This window comes from Homalodisca vitripennis, chromosome 4 (genome assembly GCF_021130785.1).
Source record: "Homalodisca vitripennis isolate AUS2020 chromosome 4, UT_GWSS_2.1, whole genome shotgun sequence".
Classification (NCBI taxonomy): domain Eukaryota; kingdom Metazoa; phylum Arthropoda; class Insecta; order Hemiptera; family Cicadellidae; genus Homalodisca; species Homalodisca vitripennis.
In genome coordinates this window covers 168320449-168340703 of record NC_060210.1, presented here as the reverse complement: position 1 = coordinate 168340703, position 20255 = coordinate 168320449, and the positions used below count along the sequence as shown (strand labels likewise).

The 20255-nt window shown below is 33.4% G+C and overlaps 1 protein-coding gene across 1 annotated transcript in view; it reads right to left on the bottom strand.

Moving 5' to 3' along the window:
• Window positions 1-20255, bottom strand: part of LOC124360576 (iron-sulfur protein NUBPL) — a 59180-nt gene that overhangs the window by 38086 nt on the left and 839 nt on the right. Inside the window, exon 3 of the mRNA XM_046814303.1 lies at window positions 17616-17839. The gene's annotated coding sequence lies outside the window, so the exon portion shown is untranslated. The remainder of the gene's footprint in view (window positions 1-17615; window positions 17840-20255) is intronic.

Sequence of the window (20255 nt, the reverse complement as noted above, 5' to 3'; positions counted from 1 at the left end):
ATCTGAAGGCGTTAACAAAAATTCAAAAACTGAGATAAATTGTATAATACTAATTATAAAAACGATCTTTTATAAAATCAACACAGTTTTTTCTATTTATTACTTTCCACAAAGGTTTCCCATTAAATGTGTAATGAATAAAAATCCCAAATATAATACCAAAGTAAACCGTAGGAATGTATCGTAAAATGGACGTCCTCTAATAAAAGCCACTCCTGAGATTAAAACAAACAAGTGCCCGCAATTAAACTTTGTACACAGATGCTCTGTAAGCTGAACTTTAATATACCAACGTCAAAAAGGTGGTGTCGGCCGTCAGAGGTCCTATCGTCTAAATTAAATGCACCGTTGGACGGGCGTTCTCGTATAAAAGTCACTCCTGAGACTTAACCAAACAAGTGCCCGCAATGAAACTTTGTACACAGATGCTCTGTAAGCTGAACTTTAATATACCAACGTCAAAAATGTGGTGTCGCCCGTCAGAGGTCCTATCGTCTAAATTAAATGCACCGTTAGACGGGCGTTCTCGTATAAAAGTCACTCCTGAGACTTAACCAAACAAGTGCCCGCAATGAAACTTTGTACACAGATGCTCTGTAAGCTGAACTTTAATATAACAACGTCAAAAATGTGGTGTCGGCCGTCAGAGGTCCTATCGTCTAAATTAAATGCACCGTTGGACGGGCGTTCTCGTATAAAAGTCACTCCTGAGTCTAAACCAAACAAGTGCCCGCAATGAAACTTTGTACACAGATGCTCTGTAAACTGAACTTTAATATACCAACGTCAAAAATGTGGTGTCGGCCGTCAGAGGTCCTATCGTCTAAATTAAATGCACCGTTGGACGGGCGTTCTCATATAAAAGTCACTCCTGAGACTTAACCAAACAAGTGCCCGCAATGAAACTTTGTACACAGATGCTCTGTAAGCTGAACTTTAATATACCAACGTCAAAAATGTGGTGTCGGCCGTCAGAGGTCCTATCGTCTAAATTAAATGCACCGTTAGACGGGCGTTCTCGAATAAAAGTCACTCCTGAGACTAAACCAAACAAGTGCCCGCAATGAAACTTTGTACACAGATGCTCTGTAAGCTGAACTTTAATATACCAACGTCAAAAAGGTGGTGTCGGCCGTCAGAGGTCCTATCGTCTAAATTAAATGCACCGTTGGACGGGCGTTCTCGTATAAAAGTCACTCCTGAGACTTAACCAAACAAGTGCCCGCAATGAAACTTTGTACACAGATGCTCTGTAAGCTGAACTTTAATATAACAACGTCAAAAATGTGGTGTCGGCCGTCAGAGGCCCTATCGTCTAAATTAAATGCACCGTTGGACGGGCGTTCTCGTATAAAAGTCACTCCTGAGACTTAACCAAACAAGTGCCCGCAATGAAACTTTGTACACAGATGCTCTGTAAGCTGAACTTTAATATACCAACGTCAAAAACGTGGTTAACAGTTAGAAAACAAATCATTGTAAAACATTTTACTAGATTAGAGAAGCATTTCATTATTTTCTTTATCATATATAATGGTGTATGTTATTGTGTGTGGTATTGTAGTAGCCTATTATGCTGTTTATCAATTCCCAATAGTTATGTTTAATGTTTACTTTCTGTAAGTCTATTATCTAATGTAATAAGTTGAATAATACCATTTAAGTTTGGTTAAACTTTAATCCATTTCATAACAATTTTATTCAACTTAATTGTATTAATCATATTACAAGTGATTTTCACATTAAGGGCATTAATTGAACAATTCTTTAAGCCAGAACGCTTATATTTAAATATTTAAAGAATTTTCCAATTGCTCCAAGAATCTTCAGAACGCTTATGCCTGACCCAAATGAACATCATGCTGATGGCCATTGGAACCACTGGAAAGCAACATTTGAAAACTTTACTGAAGCAATATGCGCTGCTGAGGAAAGCAAGTTAAAGCTTCTTATAAACTTTGTCAACTTCAGCATCCATGAACTACTATCAGGAGCTGATTCGTATCCTGAACCTATAACTATCCTCGACAAACTTTTTATAAAACCAACTAATACGATATAGTTCCGTCACCAGTTTGTTGGCGACTAGAAGGCAAGGACTTGGTGAAAATATCGACCAGCATTTGTGGAAACTGAAAGAACTTGGCAAAATATGTAATTTTAAGGCAGTCACGCCTGGTAAAACAAAAACGAATATATTCGGAACACTTTAGAGGAACCACTTAGAAAAGGACTTACATTGTAAATGTTTCAAACTTTGAACCAGCGTAATTTTTAAAGAATGAACCTTTTCAGGTTATATTTGCGGCATTGTATTCTAATAATAGAGAACTTTAATGTTATGTACTACTCGACCTATCCTTCAATGTAAGATTTCCTTCTGACTCTTTTCAGGTCGTCTCCCGAGATGACAAAAAATGGTAGTTACTTCTAAAAGTAGATTTATAGGTGCAGTAATTTATACCTGTAATCGTTCGGGAATCATCCTCATCCCCAATCCCGTTTTTGTTACACCATGTATAATTTTAAATGCGGTAAGAGTCCCTTATTGGCCTTAGCTGTCTTTTCTAAACTGCAAACCGTATATAACGACAGTAGGTTTCTGTAAGACTCAGATTTTGAATTAAATTACAGAGGATATGAGTTCAGTGACTAAGCACCTCGGAGTCCGGGAGTAAACGTTCAAATATTAAAAGGATTTAAACTTTACATCTATTTTGATTAACCCAGCGGTAACAAAATAAAGGACAATGATAATTCAAAAATTAACCTTAAAATACCAGTATGGTGGAGCTCTCACTTTGTCGCCTTAGAAAATATGGCTTTAGCGTGACGTCATCAATACGCTGCCATATAATAAGAGACGAACGGTAACTGGACATACATACTTTGTGAACTATTATAGTGACCGCTTATTCCTAAGTAAAATGTATACAGAATGCTTTTACAGTTAAAAATGTAAATGCCGTGAATTTAAATGATTCAAAATTCTGTGACTTAATTTATATTGGAACTAATAAATTACTATTTTTACTATTTACTATTTACTATTTATTAGTACTTACTTACTTACTACGCCCCGGCAGTAAGTAAGTAAGTAAGTAAGTACTAATAAATTACAAGCGCGATGGCGAGCGGTTTAAACGTCGAATTTTGGATCTGAGAAAAATAGCGCAGGAAAAATAGTGGCCTCTCTGTAGCCTCCACTTTTTATCAGTAAGTAATAATTAATTACATTATACTGTATCGACTCTCCTTCTTATTCTTTTTGATAAGATCCGTCCATGAGGACGGCAGAACAGGGCTTAAAAGGAGATCGGCCTCTCTTAACAAAAAAATAAATAAGAAAATAATGTTGTCTTTTCTGCAGGTCACTAAAGATTTTGCGGTTGGCTCCTGCATTGAGCAATTGCATGGCTATAAAGTAACTTAGCTAAACATATAATCTGACCAGTTAAGTGCCTGTAAAAAAGTATATAGACGATAAAGATATCAAAGACATCAGTGGATGTGTGGGGAAAGCAAATAGCACCAGCACTTTCAAATGGACAAGATAAGGCTGCGAGGTAAGGGTTCAGGATGGACTTGGGTTAAGTAGTAAAAAAAACTATTTTTTCACTCAACAAATTCCTTTGTGATATTTGGAAGTTAATCTGCGTGTTAGTTTCAGTAGTTATGAACAATTGAAATAATTAATTTATACAATCCGTAATTTTTAAGAGATAAACTTTTACTGCCAAAATATTACATATGAGATTCAAAGTTTAATCGTATTTTTACAAACCATAAGAGAGTTGTTCCAAATGATGGTTTGAGAATGAAAGGCCAAGTCTTAGTAAATGGACTATTTAAATAGAACATTTAATGTTTAACATTTATTTTGTTTATACCTTTATTGTAAACTGACACAGTCAAAGTATTAAAAACTCTTGCATAGTAAGTACTTTAATACTATTGTGGCTCTATACTGAGTAAACTTTAATACTATCACTCTGATTCTATGCCGTAAGGTGTCTGACACAGTCAAAGTATTAAAAACTCTTGCATAGTTTATCCAGTAAATGGACTATTTAAATAGAACATTTAATGTTTAACACCTTTATTGTGGCTCTATACTGAGTAAACTTTAATACTATCACTCTGATTCTATGCCGTAAGGTGTCTGACACAGTCAAAGTATTAAAAACTCTTGCATAGTTTATCCAGTAAATGGACTATTTAAATAGAACATTTAATGTTTAACACCTTTATTGTGGCTCTATACTGAGTAAACTTTAATACTATCACTCTGATTCTATGCCGTAAGGTGTCTGACACAGTCAAAGTATTAAAAACTCTTGCATAGTTTATCCAGTAAATGGACTATTTAAATAGAACATTTAATGTTTAACACCTTTATTGTGGCTCTATACTGAGTAAACTTTAATACTATCACTCTGATTCTATGCCGTAAGGTGTCTGACACAGTCAAAGTATTAAAAACTCTTGCATAGTTTATCCAGTAAATGGACTATTTAAATAGAACATTTAATGTTTAACACCTTTATTGTGGCTCTATACTGAGTAAACTTTAATACTATCACTCTGATTCTATGCCGTAAGGTGTCTGACACAGTCAAAGTATTAAAAACTCTTGCATAGTTTATCCAGTAAATGGACTATTTAAATAGAACATTTAATGTTTAACACCTTTATTGTGGCTCTATACTGAGTAAACTTTAATACTATCACTCTGATTCTATGCCGTAAGGTGTCTGACACAGTCAAAGTATTAAAAACTCTTGCATAGTTTATCCAGTAAATGGACTATTTAAATAGAACATTTAATGTTTAACACCTTTATTGTGGCTCTATACTGAGTAAACTTTAATACTATCACTCTGATTCTATGCCGTAAGGTGTCTGACACAGTCAAAGTATTAAAAACTCTTGCATAGTTTATCCAGTAAATGGACTATTTAAATAGAACATTTAATGTTTAACACCTTTATTGTGGCTCTATACTGAGTAAACTTTAATATTATCACTCTGATTCTATGCCGTAAGGTGTCTGACACAGTCAAAGTATTAAAAACTCTTGTATAGTTTATCCAGTAAATGGACTATTTAAATAGAACATTTAATGTTTAACACCTTTATTGTGGCTCTATACTGAGTAAACTTTAATACTATCACTCTGATTCTATGCCGTAAGGTGTCTGACACAGTCAAAGTATTAAAAACTCTTGTATAGTTTATCCAGTAAATGGACTATTTAAATAGAACATTTAATGTTTAACACCTTTATTGTGGCTCTACACTGAGTAAACTTTAATACTATCACTCTGATTCTATGCCGTAAGGTGTCTGACACAGTCAAAGTATTAAAAACTCTTGCATAGAAATATACATAAACATTTAGTATGTTATTTAACTAAATCTAATCTTTTGTGTTACTAAAAATAGTATTTGGGACATGATAATTTTAAAAATATATTCTGAATCAACACTACCAACCAAACTTTTAACAAATTAATAGTATTCATTCAGATCTCAAATTAAGTCTTTTCTATTCAACAATTGGACAATTTTGTATTGTAACTATAGAGATGATTTATAAAAACTCATTTAAATTGTGGAAGTGACATAAACATGAGTAGATAACATTTCTGTTACAATCTAGTAGAAAATCCTGTTGTGCTTAAAATTTGATGTGCAAGATGTGAATAAATTCCAACAGCCATTAACTGTAATAACGGCAGAGTTTTGAAAATTTGCGTCTCCTTCAAACTGTACATTAATATGAAGAGACAAGTGGAGATACAAAATAATGAATCAAAACCCCAGGGACAATGATAAAACAGTCAAACAACAAACATCTACACCCATCACAGTTCAACAGAGGATCCAACATTCTAAAATCCTGCTTGATAGCCCCTAGACTACTGATATACAATACAGTAAAGAACACATACCAAGGATCTTACCACCACATGGTGGATATGCACCAGGTACCTAAATTCCTGTTTGCAGCTGCAGCACTATTCATCCAATCTGAAGACATGTTGTGGATACATACCAGGTACCTAAATTCCTGTTTGCAGCCGCTGCACTATTCATCCAACCAGACGACATGTGGATACATACCAGGTACCTAAATTCTTGTTTGCAGCCGCTGCACTATTCATCCAATCTGAAGACATGTTGTGGATACATACCAGGTACCTAAATTCCTGTTTGCAGCCGCTGCACTATTCATCCAACCAGACGACATGTGGATACATACCAGGTACCTAAATTCCTGTTTGCAGCCGCTGCACTATTCATCCAATCTGAAAATAAGTTGTGGATACATACCAGGTACCTAAATTCCTGTTTGCAGCCGCTGCACTATTCATCCAATCAGACGACATGTGGATACATACCAGGTACCTAAATTCCTGTTTGCAGCCGCTGCACTATTCATCCAATCTGAAGACATGTTGTGGATAATCACCAGGTACCTAAATTCCTGTTTGCTGCAGCTGCACAATGTTCATCCAATCTGAAGGCACGTTGTGGATAATCGCCAGGTACCTAAATTCCCGTTTGCTGCAGCCGCACAATGTTCATCCAATCTGAAGTCACGTTGTGGATAATCGCCAGGTACCTAAATTCCTGTTTGCTGCAGCTGCACAATGTTCATCCAATCTGAAGTCACGTTGTGGATAATCGCCAGGTACCTAAATTCCCGTTTGCTGCAGCCGCACAATGTTCATCCAATCTGAAGTCACGTTGTGGATAATCGCCAGGTACCTAAATTCCCGTTTGCTGCAGCTGCACAATGTTCATCCAATCTGAAGTCACGTTGTGGATAATCGCCAGGTACCTAAATGCCCGTTTGATGCAGCCGCACAATGTTCATCCAATCTGAAGTCACGTTGTGGATAATCGCCAGGTACCTAAATTCCCGTTTGCTGCAGCTGCACAATGTTCATCCAATCTGAAGTCACGTTGTGGATAATCGCCAGGTACCTAAATGCCCGTTTGATGCAGCCGCACAATGTTCATCCAATCTGAAGTCACGTTGTGGATAATCGCCAGGTACCTAAATTCCCGTTTGCTGCAGCTGCACAATGTTCATCCAATCTGAAGGCACGTTGTGGATACGCACCAGTTGCTAAAATTCACGTTGTAAGCTATTGGCTGTTTGCTCACCACTATTTCTTACATTTTTCATTTGAACACAAGTCACTGGGGTTGCTGATAAATGGATTTAGTTGTGATGTATTTCCTCTCCACATCTTCATATTTGTAATTTTTGTCATTCATTCAATCGTGTAATTTCTAATGTAACAATAAAAAACTTTCTCTTAAATCTCACTATTTACTTGTCTAGATTATATAAAAAACAAAATTGATGAAGAATAACGATTAAACCTCTTTCCTTTGCTATCAACTCACAGTGTAGGGGTGGTTTATAATATGCTTATGATTAATAATTGATACCCTATTAACATTATGTAATCTTTATACAGGACATAATTGTAAACTGTAATCTAAAAGATTTTTAAGCAGCTCTTAAAATGCCAGATTTTTGACAAATAATTACAAATATCGGTTTTTTACACCTAGAAAATGTAATCTCTACTACATCAAAACATTTTTTCAGCAGTGACAGTCAACCTCTGAAGTTATTAGAAGAAATCTTCTCATGTTAATAATTCCATCCAACAATACAATTTGAAAGGTAGTGTGGAGACAGCGATGTAAAGGAGTTACAGTGAGTTGAGAAGAGACCTTATTTCAAAACATATCCCACCAGGAATTCTAGGTAATATTGATGATAACTGGGATGATCCTTGTGCACAGGCCAAAGACAGGTCTTCAGTATGAGTAGATATCCAAAAATAGCATTTCTGAAGTCAGTGATCATTATTGTGATGAATATAATAATTATAACTAGCCCTATTTCATTACATCACGGAACATGATTGGCTACTCTAGTGACCACTGTAAGGTAAAGTATATCTGTTGTCTACAGAGAAAAATACATAAAGAAATCTTGATGCATTTTCCAAAATCAGACTTGTTGCATATTGTTATGAACTTTTAGAAGGGCTTTAATCAGAATTTTTACTGTGATTGGCTGCTAAGCTTAAATTTTTAATAATAGTCTATGTTGCCAACTTGTGCATTTATTTTGCCACTGAGGGTTATACAGTAATAACAATTTTATTTAACTAATAGTTAATTTGGCTTTAGTGAATTATTTTCTTTTAACCCAAGGTTTCATGATAATTATTTCCTATTATTAAATTTAAGTTTAAAATTGGTTTTTAAATAGTATTTATTATGGAAATAGTAATATTTCATAAAGTTCAGTCACTTCTCATGTACATACTGTAAACAGTTTATATCCTTATCTTAAACCATTTTTCCTTGAGTCTGAATAAGCCCCAAATTTTTATATCAAATTCCTAACACTCCTCATGTAAGAAAACAATTTTTCTATATGTTCCTCTCCTCAGAAGTAGTATTTAAAGGGCTAAGAGCAACCAGTTCTTTGGAATCAAAAAAATTTATTCCAACTGACCACCTTAAAGGTTACTACAAGAATAAGTAAACTATAAACGAGACTGGTTATCTAAAAAATTCCGAATGAGTCATTGACCTAAAATTGCTTGATGTGTACGTAGCTTATATACTGTTGGGGACAGAAAGAAACAACCGCAACTCTCAAATTCATTATTAAGTCTTGGCTCAGGAAAGAGTAAGCCTAACCGAAATTTTGTAATGTGATGAAAAAAGTTCAGGGACAATATCTTGCGAAAAACATGTGTGTTTACTTGGCACAAACAAATTTTTGAGGGATGTGAAAGGGTTGAGAATGAGTGCCACAATTGTCGCCCAAGGACGAGTGAAACCGAGATCAACATTGAGGAAGTCCAAAATCTCATTGAGGAAGATCAGCGCATAACTTGTTTTTAAAATGTTGAAGAACTCAGAATCAGTTACAGTAGTGTCCAAGAGATCGTGATAGAATACTTGGGATATCACAATGTGTCTTCTTGGTGAGCTCCACATCTGTTATCGCAGGATGACAAGTGACATCAATTGGATGTTTTTGAAGCGGCTCTTCAAACCATTTCAACAAAATGATGCCTTTTTGAATTACATTTTTTCTTGTGACGAAACTAAATCTTTACGATGGAATAAAAAAAAGCTTCCAATTATATAGAAATAAAATTATTTTAAGGGTGGGAGAATATTAAAAAAATAATATATATCCTTTGGTTTAGTTAAATAAAGTTATAATTCTTTACAAGTCAATTCCGAGCACATGTCATACACCCTCATATGATGCCTTCAATGCGTTATGTTAGTTTTTTTTAAACAAAATTGTAAAATTTTGTACGTATACATATATAGTAAGATGTTTGTAATATAAGTGTTTGAGGAACGAAATTTAAACTTACGTACATAGTGCATGTTTATGGTAAGTGTGTAAATTTGTGTTCAGTGTTCTTTGATTGTTTTTTAAATATATATGAAATATCTTTAGTGAACTATGGATAAAAATGAACTAAAGATTTGCTTGGAATTAGTTCTTCAAAATATTGTACCTTACAGAAGAAGATACTGTAGTCCATGAGCCAAGAGCCAAATTGCATTGCATTAGCACACAATGTAGCTTTTCATAAAATTGATAGATAGAGGAATTTTCTCTTAGACATTGTCACGCTAATTCTGATGGGAATAGAAATAGGATATCGAACAGTTTTTTCCTGAGTCAATTGGTTTTAGTTTAAGACAATTAAAACAGAGATATAAAGAAAAGTTAAATCAGAATCAGCCAAAAATACGGAGACCGACTAAAATTCAGCATTTTCTGACAACTCTTTAGTAACACATCGGTTATTGGTGTACTCTGCGAGCCAATAGTGCTAATTTTTGCTTTTGGAACAATTAATTCAAACTATTAGTCTAGGAGCTGAGGGCTAACTTTTATTATATTGGCTTACAGCCGAGTGTTTTGTGAAATCGACAGAAGATTTTTCCCTAAGAAAGAAATGAGTCATCAGTTTTCGTGGAAGTTGGCTGATGACATAACTTTATTGCATGTCTGATAATTATTAGATTTAAGTAAGTCAAGCTAAAACAAAATATGAACAGAGTAAAATATTATCATTTCGATATACTTTAAGACTTTTGACATTCTTCCATTTCAACCTCCATGAAAACTATAATAGATGACAACTTTAGCGGAAAATCCTCTGCCAATTTCACAAACAATCGGCTGAATGTTCTACATAGTGCAAATTAGCTTTCAACTTCTAGACTAATAGTTTGATTTATACAAAAAGTAAACCATAGCTAGGCGTGTCAAAATTTGTTGAACTCTTCATATCCTCTGCTCTTTGTTACTCATAGCACAATAAAAAAGGTTTCCAGGAGAGCTCACTTCTGGATGGCTTATATCTGCCAGGACCTACACTATTGGCAATTGGCACTACCAGCTATTTAGCATTGGCTAGCTGGGTACAACAATAACCAGTATCACTTAAATCTAGGCTACCCAATAGATGTCCAGGAGTGGCAATTCGCGAACTGTGAATGACAAGATTTATGGGGGGAGGGGGGTTGGAAGTCATCAATAGGTCTGGTCCATTGCAGAGGATGACTGTTGGAACGGATGGACTCCCTTAATGTTGGTTCACCTACTCACTTTGAATGGGAGAGGCTGGAACAGAACTAACCTCCTCTTCCTCCAAGGTGTTAAGATTGAGAAAGTGCTTGTTATCCCTCATCATGAGATCTCAACAAATCTCCTTACCCATCCTGAATATCCAGAAGGAGAGCAAAGAGTCTTTTACGACTAAATGTTATGAGAGATATTCTCATCTTGTTGTCCTAGATGAACATAACTATAATAAACGTTGGAAACTTCAACATAATTAATTGAGGATCTTAAACAGAATGTATGGAAATTGTTAAGTGCTTCCTTTGCCTACTTAGAACCCGCATTAAATTATTGCTTGTATTTATCCTTCACGGATGGATACAAGCACATCCGCTAATGACTTTCCTTGAAGCAGACAATTTGCTGATACATACGTTGAAGATTAGATTTTTCACATATGTTACACGTATCATCCACAAACTATACTAGTATATTTTCCATTTGAAACTGCATTTATTGGAAATAATTTACAAAAATGTTCACAAAAACTACCAAAGCCTTACTTTAAAGACTATTTGTAAGATAAATGTGTTTTCAATTGGTAATACTGCAGTAACTTGGTGGTCCCAGCTGTCAAAGGAAGGTATATCAAAACTTTCTCAAACAATGAACTTTGAGTATGATATATTGTTTGTTATGGTATATTCATAATGATTTCTTGTACACCTTGTGTGTTTATTAGCTCATATTATCTTATTAAAAGCAATAGTTTTCACTCAAATTAATTGCTTTTATTCTTATCCATTGAGTAGGTAACATAAAAGTATTATTCACAAAGAATTTACTAATGATAACAGATGGATATTTGCTAATATTATCGTCAAGTAAGAACCAGAGGCAGATACATCAGCATGACTTTTTAATGGTAAAAATATTAGTTGGTGCAAACTTACTATTACACAATAAGTTTTATAGTTAAAAAAACATGTTTTTTTCACAAAATGTTGTCCCATTCCAAAAACATATTTTGCCAATCTTCACCCAAGTACGAAGGATACATACATATAGTTATATGTACTAATAAATCATAAATAATAAATAACTAAAAATAGAATAATAGCAATTGTGGGATTTGAATTTTGAACAAGTAACAAACTTTGGTGTGTGCTGCGAGTGTGCTTGTGGTATACACACAGGTTCTCATTGTCTGGCATGTCTAGGCTTTCAGTTGTCTAAATTTGGAATAAAGAGTTGTAATGTGTAAATTTTTAAGGTGAGATTTTCTTTACAAAATCAGCCTATTGTAATCACCCTCACGGTAGCACTTACCAAATATTTCTACATAACTTCATTGAAAATGATCTCTAGAGCCCAAATCCACCCCGTTCAAAATTGTACGTGGTACAATCACTAACTACTTTGTCACCATTTCGTTTCAATACATGGCTGCCTTTAAACTAAAAATTCACAACTTCGTTATTTAAGAACTTGGAGAAAAAACAAAAAGTGTTCTGGAATATTTATAAAGTTTACTAAAAATATGGTAATAAGTCAGGCTTTTTGTATCTCAAATGGTTTTCGATATACTGATTAAACGTAAATCCCATAAGAACTTTTCTACCACAAAGAACTGGTGGTAGGAATGTTGAAACAAGTTCAAACTCGGTACAAATATTGACCTTTTAAATACATTGATTTAAGTTTCTTGACCAGATTGGTACTCCATGCCTTTCCATTAAAATAGCCGTTTTACCTTTTAAGAATTCACATCTCCATTATTTATGAACCTAGAGGAAAAAAACAAAAACTGTTCTGTATGCTTATAACATTTCCTAAACTTTTTGTCATAAACATTTTTTAGTATCTTCAAACAGTTTTCAAGATATTGAGTACTTGTAAATCCTATGAAAATAAATTACTAATGTTTAAGCTGTCGCAAAACCTATCTACGTTTTCCGAATGAGGCGAAAGAGAACAATTAATTAATGCTTCTACGTGTTTTGTGTACAAAGCCATGTGAGTGTGATACTTTACCAACAAATTTTTTAAGATTCAAAACTAATGGATATTAAAACTACATTTCTAAAGATATCCGTCAAAATCTGTATTATTTTACTTAATGTGAGGTTCAGTTATAAATTATGGGACTATGGATAGATATATTTTCTAATGTGTAAACTAAGACACGGAATAAACATTGTGATAAGCATATTGTGTTTAAAATATTTATTATAAATGTACATTTCAATAACAAACTTATAGTAAAATTATGGTAATACTGTGCATGGAACAACATTATATAAAATTTGTAAATTTTTAACAATGGTAAAATCTATATAAATTATGAAACATTTCCTGGTTTAGTTATAAAATGTGTTAATTTTTTAGTTTATTGTGCAATCTCTTAACACTCAAATATGATTTTTAATACAACATAACTTTATTTGAGTAATAGGATATGCCTCAAGAGTTACACTTTTACATAATTAACTCAGAGATGGTTCGACTTATTTACATGAAATTTGACAAGATTTCCAAAAAACTATACAAAACTGAGATGCAATCTTAAAATTAGCTCTTTAAAAGTGTTTTGGCCCCTATGAACTTAATTACTTCATAAAAATTAAAGATCCCAATGGGATATATGCTTTTGAAATAAAAAAATATACAAACTGTTACTAACCACCAATTATATTACATGTGCACAAACTATCATGGTATTTGGTAAAATGTTTTAAATTTATAACATTTTGGATAAATCTTTTCATAATTTTGCTAAAAACAATCAAACCTTCTCTGAGTTAATTGAATACTCGTACAAATATGTGCATAAAGTTAACTACTTACAAACGTCTAGATATCGTACAAAAATATTTCAATTTTTAGATTTAGTTTTGAGTGTTTTGATATTACAGAAGAAACGGTAGTGAAACTATTTTGAATGATTAATTTTACTTTTATTCTTTCTAATTGTAATGGCTAATCCAGGTATTTTTCAGTCAATCAGGTACAAAGATATTGCACTTACGTCTAATAATCTAGTCTTTAATTAAAACTAGGCTATTACATTCATTCTTACACAATGGTAATGCCTTCTATTGTATCAGATCTTAATGTAGTACGAGGCACATTATTGCAAGCCTGGCTGTATGTGCAGTTACCACTCTTCACTTCCCATGTAACCTGCAGCGTTACCACATTGTTACATCAGCTGATTCTCAGTATGAGGCGACACGACGATGTCTTGCTTCATTCCGGTTGTGTTTATCTGTTTTGCTCTTCAGCATTCAATTATTTCGCATTAATTTTATTATTATTTCTTACTCACAATCTGTGTCATAGTGTAAATAATTACAGTAAAGGTTTCTCGAAGATAGATGAGCAGTAACGATGAGCAGTAACACTCGCCTGTTGAATTCAATCAATTATCTGATCACTAGTTATTCTTCCGTTAAAGCTGGCAACACCACGCCACAACCCAGGCTTGCATTGTTATGTCTCGTACTAAAAACTATTAAATAACATAAAATACTTCTTTGTCATCTATTTTCCTCAGACTAGGATACTAAATATTGCAAGAGGGCACCCAAAAGAACCAGAATATTTTAAAAATATGTATTCATCAACAAAAATTATGAGCTTGTGCTATACATGTCTGACAGAAGACTGCAACCCCCAACAGTGCTATTCTGCTTATTATTGGATAAATCCTCATATTTTACATTTTTTTTTATATATGAAACTTAGGTTGGTAAGAAATATATTTTTTCATCAATGGAATATGGTCTGATCAGATAATGGGTGAACATAATATGCTTATAAAGTCGAAACTTCACTTAATTATTATTAGTCTAGGACTGAATTATTAGGGTTGAAAACCAATGAATATTAGTAATGGATAAGAGAATCATCAGACTTACCTTAAAAATATCCTTCTGGGGCCACTGATTTGGAAGAAACACATAAAGACATATTTAGAAATGTTTCATTGCACAGCAATCTATCTCAACCAGTTCAGTTTAAGTTTCAGAATCAAGGTAGGTAGTAGGGTAGCCAATTTACTTTTTCTGGACACTGTTGATGCTACAATTTAGTACTATATATCTGTATTAGGTAAAGTATTGTTTATAATATTATTCGTACAAGGTATAGTACTATAACATACTACTCAAATATAGTATCAATAGTTAGATCCATATGTTCCTTTCAAATCAGTGAACCCGAGAAGAAAGTTTTCAAGGTAAGCCTGATGATTCTCCTATCCATTAATAATGATTACTAGTTTACTTAAATTACGTATTAAATGAACAGTATTTAGTGATCAGTGTTTGAAAAAGTGACAAATTTACAAATGTTTTTTTAAACAAATGAGTTCATGTATGGTAAAACTGTGTAAATTGTAAAACACATCTTCAAGAAAATAAACAACTCTTAAAACAGTCGACTTCAATCATTAATTAATATTGCCACGATGGGTTTTTTTAAAGGTTGAGTCCTTGGAAATTTGAAGTGATTAATTTATTTGTGAAAGATAACAATTTTTGTCTTTGATTTAATGACAAAAAGATTGAGTGATGTCCACATCATTACATTACCCACTCACAAAAAATCAACAATATTTACAACTTCTACAAAATAAACAGATTCTAAATATTTTTTACAGAAGTTTTAAAAATTTTTGGCCTTTCAATCATTTGAATACATAATTATTATTATATTTATTTATTATTATGAACTTATACAGAATTTTTGTTTACATTATAATATAAGGTTATCAAAGAATCTAGCGTCGCATGCTAAATTTAAAACAGTTTCAGATAGAAAAAACTAAAATCGGTTAATTTAATTAAACTAATTTACTATTTAGTATAAGTTATTTATAATATGAGGGTTGCGTCCAAGGGACATATATTACATACAATATACATATATTAAACGTTCAAACAGCTTTTTTTTATCATATTGATGATGTTATATGATTGTATTTCAAAAAATTATCTGTAAACTAGATTTTCCAATCTTGAAGTGTCCTTCAGGATTTTTACCCATCACTAACTGGACTGCAGAAAGAGGGTTTTCTGTTAACCCTGTGTCAAGAATGTGAAGAGAAAAACTATTTTACAAGAGAAACTAAATTCTCTAATATTGTTGTGTTGTGAAAACAACTTAACTTTCGGTACAGACTTTTCTGACATTATAAACAAGTTTGCAAAGCTGAAAGCCAGGAAAAAAGCTTTGATTTAAATTTGTTCAATAAATTGTTCTATATTAGAGATCATTAGCTATACTGTGCAAATAAATTGCAAAAGTTTTGTAAGAAACGCCAAGCAGCCTTTGTTGTTATTTCCTGTGGCACACATGTACAAAATTAGTAAGTCTAGTGCTTGTAAAAAGCATGGATATTTTCTGTTATATGTATAGACTACCACTTTTGAATTTTATAGACACTACCTAACCTAAATTTTATTGATAACAATAGCTAAGCCAGCTTGGGTTAGGATGAGTTATGCCATTAAATTAGATGAGAATGTGGTGTACGTAGTGTTTATAAAGGAAAAAATCTATAAGCTTATCATGATAAATGAAAAACACAATATTAGCAAGTTACCGTGTGGGAAAATGGGGGACACAAGTTGACAAGTCTGATATTTCAGAAAACTAGCTTACCAATCACAACCAAACTTTAGTCTTCCTCAAAGTAATTTCCATTAGACATAATGCACTTCTTCAAACGAACCTTTCACTTTGAAAAATAAGTTGTAAAATCTACCCTCGGGATTTTACAAGTTCTGCCTTCAATTTCAGGAACAGTTAGATGTCAGAGTCATTTGTTATGGTTTCATACATGTCTTGTGCAATTTCCTTTTTTTTATGAGCAATTTTGGGATGAAATTTACATTCACTCATTTCAAACGTAATTCCTCAGACAGAATTCAGGATCTCATACATCCCAATCTTCCTCCATATCATGCACTGCTAAGCGATTGTCCGGTTTTATCACAAACCTCACACGTTTGATTATTTTGTGGGTTAGCGTTAAGGAAGGTTGACCAGAACGTAGCTGGTAGATCACTTTCAACCAAAACATGGGCATTTTTTAAATGGATGATCCAGTAATTTATGGAAGTTGGAGTCATGCCTTTCCCCTGAAAGGCTTGCTAGATCATTTGACTGGTCTATGCACACATCCTCCTGGGTTTGAACCAAAACGATGCTAATCTTCAAGTTCCATCTTGTTTTTTTAAATCTGATGAAGGCTAGAGAAACTGCAGACTGAACACTGACTAACAACCAATTTATTAAAGGTATGAATGGAAGCTATTCTCAGAGCAAGTAGAAGTATATAAAGATAGTAAATGCTGAATCTGACAACAATAGCGGTTGTAGATAAGGAGTAATCATCGAACATAGGATACTTTCCAAATAGCCCCCATACATGTTACAGTTAATAATAGCAATGTGAATGGTACAGCATCATTTCTAGAAAAGCAAATTCTAGAAATTGAGCTGGGTGTTGTTAGCCTCAAAGCAATCACTAGTTTGGGACGGTGGAGTCACTGTCCAGTACTTGTAGATGGTTCCTTTTGTTACTCCATTCTCCTTGCAAAATAAATATTGTCTTGAGCCCTTTTGTTGCCTTGACATAACATGTGTGGTGTTCCATTCAGCCTTTCATGAGAAGGACCTTGGGCTATGTAACCTCTTGGACTTTTGGTCTGCATGTAGCTTTGTCTTTTACTAAACCCAACGTGATACCCCAGTAGGGTACACTCCTAGCTTGCCTGCCAGTAGAATCTATACTGGGTATAGCAAAAACAAATCTGGGCGACCAAATTTGTCACTGATGCACATGTTCTTCAGTTTTGGATTTCCCAAACTGACAACAGGGTAATAGTGTAGAGAATAATTTGGCGATACTTTATGTACATATTGAGCTTTAAGTAGACAGAAAAAATATATTTGAATTACTTACACTGCTTTGATCTGAGCTGCTAACAAAGGCTGCCTTGATGTATTCCCGCTCGCTGTCACTGATGGAAGGATGGGTGTCCGGGGAATTGGCACCTAAAAATAGCCAGGCCACTGCCCACAACACACCACACAGTCCAGTGCTGTAAAAGATACTGGGCCAACCCCATGGACCTGCAGTCAGATACCCGGCTACGAACAGCGTGACCACGGTACCAAACTGGGTGCCTACACAGAAAACAGTTTAAAAGTTACATTTAGTATTGACAATGTCTCCAGTAGACAGAATTGTATAGCCTGTAAACATTATGATTAATTTCATAGTATATGTACTTTCATAAAATAAGTTCTATAGTTATCCACCAAATATTGGAGGATCAAGAATACTTCATTAGGAAGCTATAAAATGATAATTCACCAGTATGCTATTCAACTTTAATTGTATCCAAAACTCAAAAGTCACAGCTAGTTTAAAAACTTTCTTTCAGGGTGTCACATTTTAAAGAAACTACACACTCTACACTCAATTATACACAGTAGAGAGATATATAGAAGGATATGACTAATAACATTTACAAACACATATAAAATTACATAAAAATACAACATGCAAATAACCAACAAACCAAGGGGAACCAGTATCACAACATACAGCATAAGCCAAAGAGCAAGCCAAAGTTGAAAAAAGTTCTTTTTTGAAAATATTCCATCAAAATATCCAGAATTTACCAACTAGAATTGAAGCATTAGAAGTGACACTCCAAGAAATTAACCCTGATATAGTTGTCCTTTGAGAACACAAAATGACAAGTATTGAATTAGAACGGCTCAATATTTCTAGATACTATTTAAGATAATTTTTTTCACAAAAGGATTATAGTAGTAGTGGAGTTATCATATTATCAAAGTACAATGTAACGGTTGAAGGATTAAATACACTTTCAATTAATAGTCTTAATACTGAAAAAGAATTTGAATGTTGTCTGGCTGAATGTAAATTGGACTCTTTCCAGTTTGTACTCGCTGGTATCTACCGTTCACCTTGTTCCAATGCAAATAATTTTCTGACAAAATTAAATGCTATCTTATTAAATGTGTAGTATATTTAGTTCTTTTAGATTAGCATTTGACATATGATATCATTCTTTGTATTGATGTACAATCTATAAATAAAGATTATTTTGAATTTTAATACCATCTTAACTAGAGTGTGGCTAGACTACAGATAATTTTATATATGCATATCGTCAGCTGGAATCAATGTTTCTTATGGGAGTCACTCTTTACGCAAGTTATTTTTTTGGTGTTAAAGATTTTTAGCTTTTTAAATCATGAAAATATACCTAAATATACCAACGATTCTTTTTGGTTGCTATAAAACTCATCTGTTAAAATAATTGTTCAAATATGCCAGAGTTTTAGGAAAAGCAAACAACACACTTTTTGACGTGACAACGTCTTAAATTAGGTTGCGGCTCGGAGTCACTCATGAAAAAGTGTAACGCCCGGTAACGTTACGATGCCCGTCCAGTGGGTCCGCCGCACGGGATCCGCACGGGATAAAGCAGATAACTGTGGGTCCGCCGCACGGGATAAAGCAGATAACTATGTTTATTCGTGAAAATGTGGAGTGCTTAGATTCGTCATTTACAACAACTACAACAATAAAGGTAAATAATTGTACACTGATATTTCATTATCGTAAACTATGATTGATTGATTAATTGTTAGATTGACACAAAAGTTGAGAAACTGAGTTTATAGGTTATGTCATACTATTGACAAATGTCAAATGGGAAATTCCATTTATGTCTATCTATCAGCACAATATCGTGAAAATTTCATTTCTATCTGACGAACAATGAGAGATATTATGATGCATGCGACTACATTGGATTTGGGTGAGCTTTAGCGAATATTTTTATTTGTCTATTGGTAACCATAATGGCAACGAGAAAACAGAAGAATAAATATTACCTTCAACCTCGTTTTATTAAAATAATAAATATATTTAAAACACCTTCCAGTGTTCTAAGATGGAACAATAGGCAAATAACTTTATTGACATATTCACAAAGAACAGTACACTGCAACAAAGTGTGTAAAGATTACATTTTAGTTAGGTTTATGAATTCGTTTTCTGTTTAGAATGATTTATCTTTTAGTCACTGGGTTAGATTGTGAAGGAAAATCTTGAACATTAAAATAACTATTAAAACTATTCATACTGCTTCCAGCTACGTTTAAGTGTCGATTTAGGAATATATAACTTATGCATTGCTACACCCTCTACAAAAAATCAATTTAAAAATTTTTTTCTGGAAAGTATTAGTTGTCCGTAAATATCTAAAACATTTTAGAATTATTTTGTAAAGTATGTCAATTATACTGTAATAGGCTTATGAAATATTTTCCATATATTTACGATATAACTACAATCTACCAGGATCTCTCTCTAGAAGAGCACTCGCAATAGAAATTGTTTATGATTTTTCCAAATATGTATATTTAAAAAATAATTTTCAAGTAATAAAAAAACAATAAATAAAAATACTATTTTATTTAGAGAGTCTCTAAGTATAGTACACAGCTTTACAGAACAATTCAAGTAAGTCTTAATTCTAAGATCTTATGCTATCGTTAA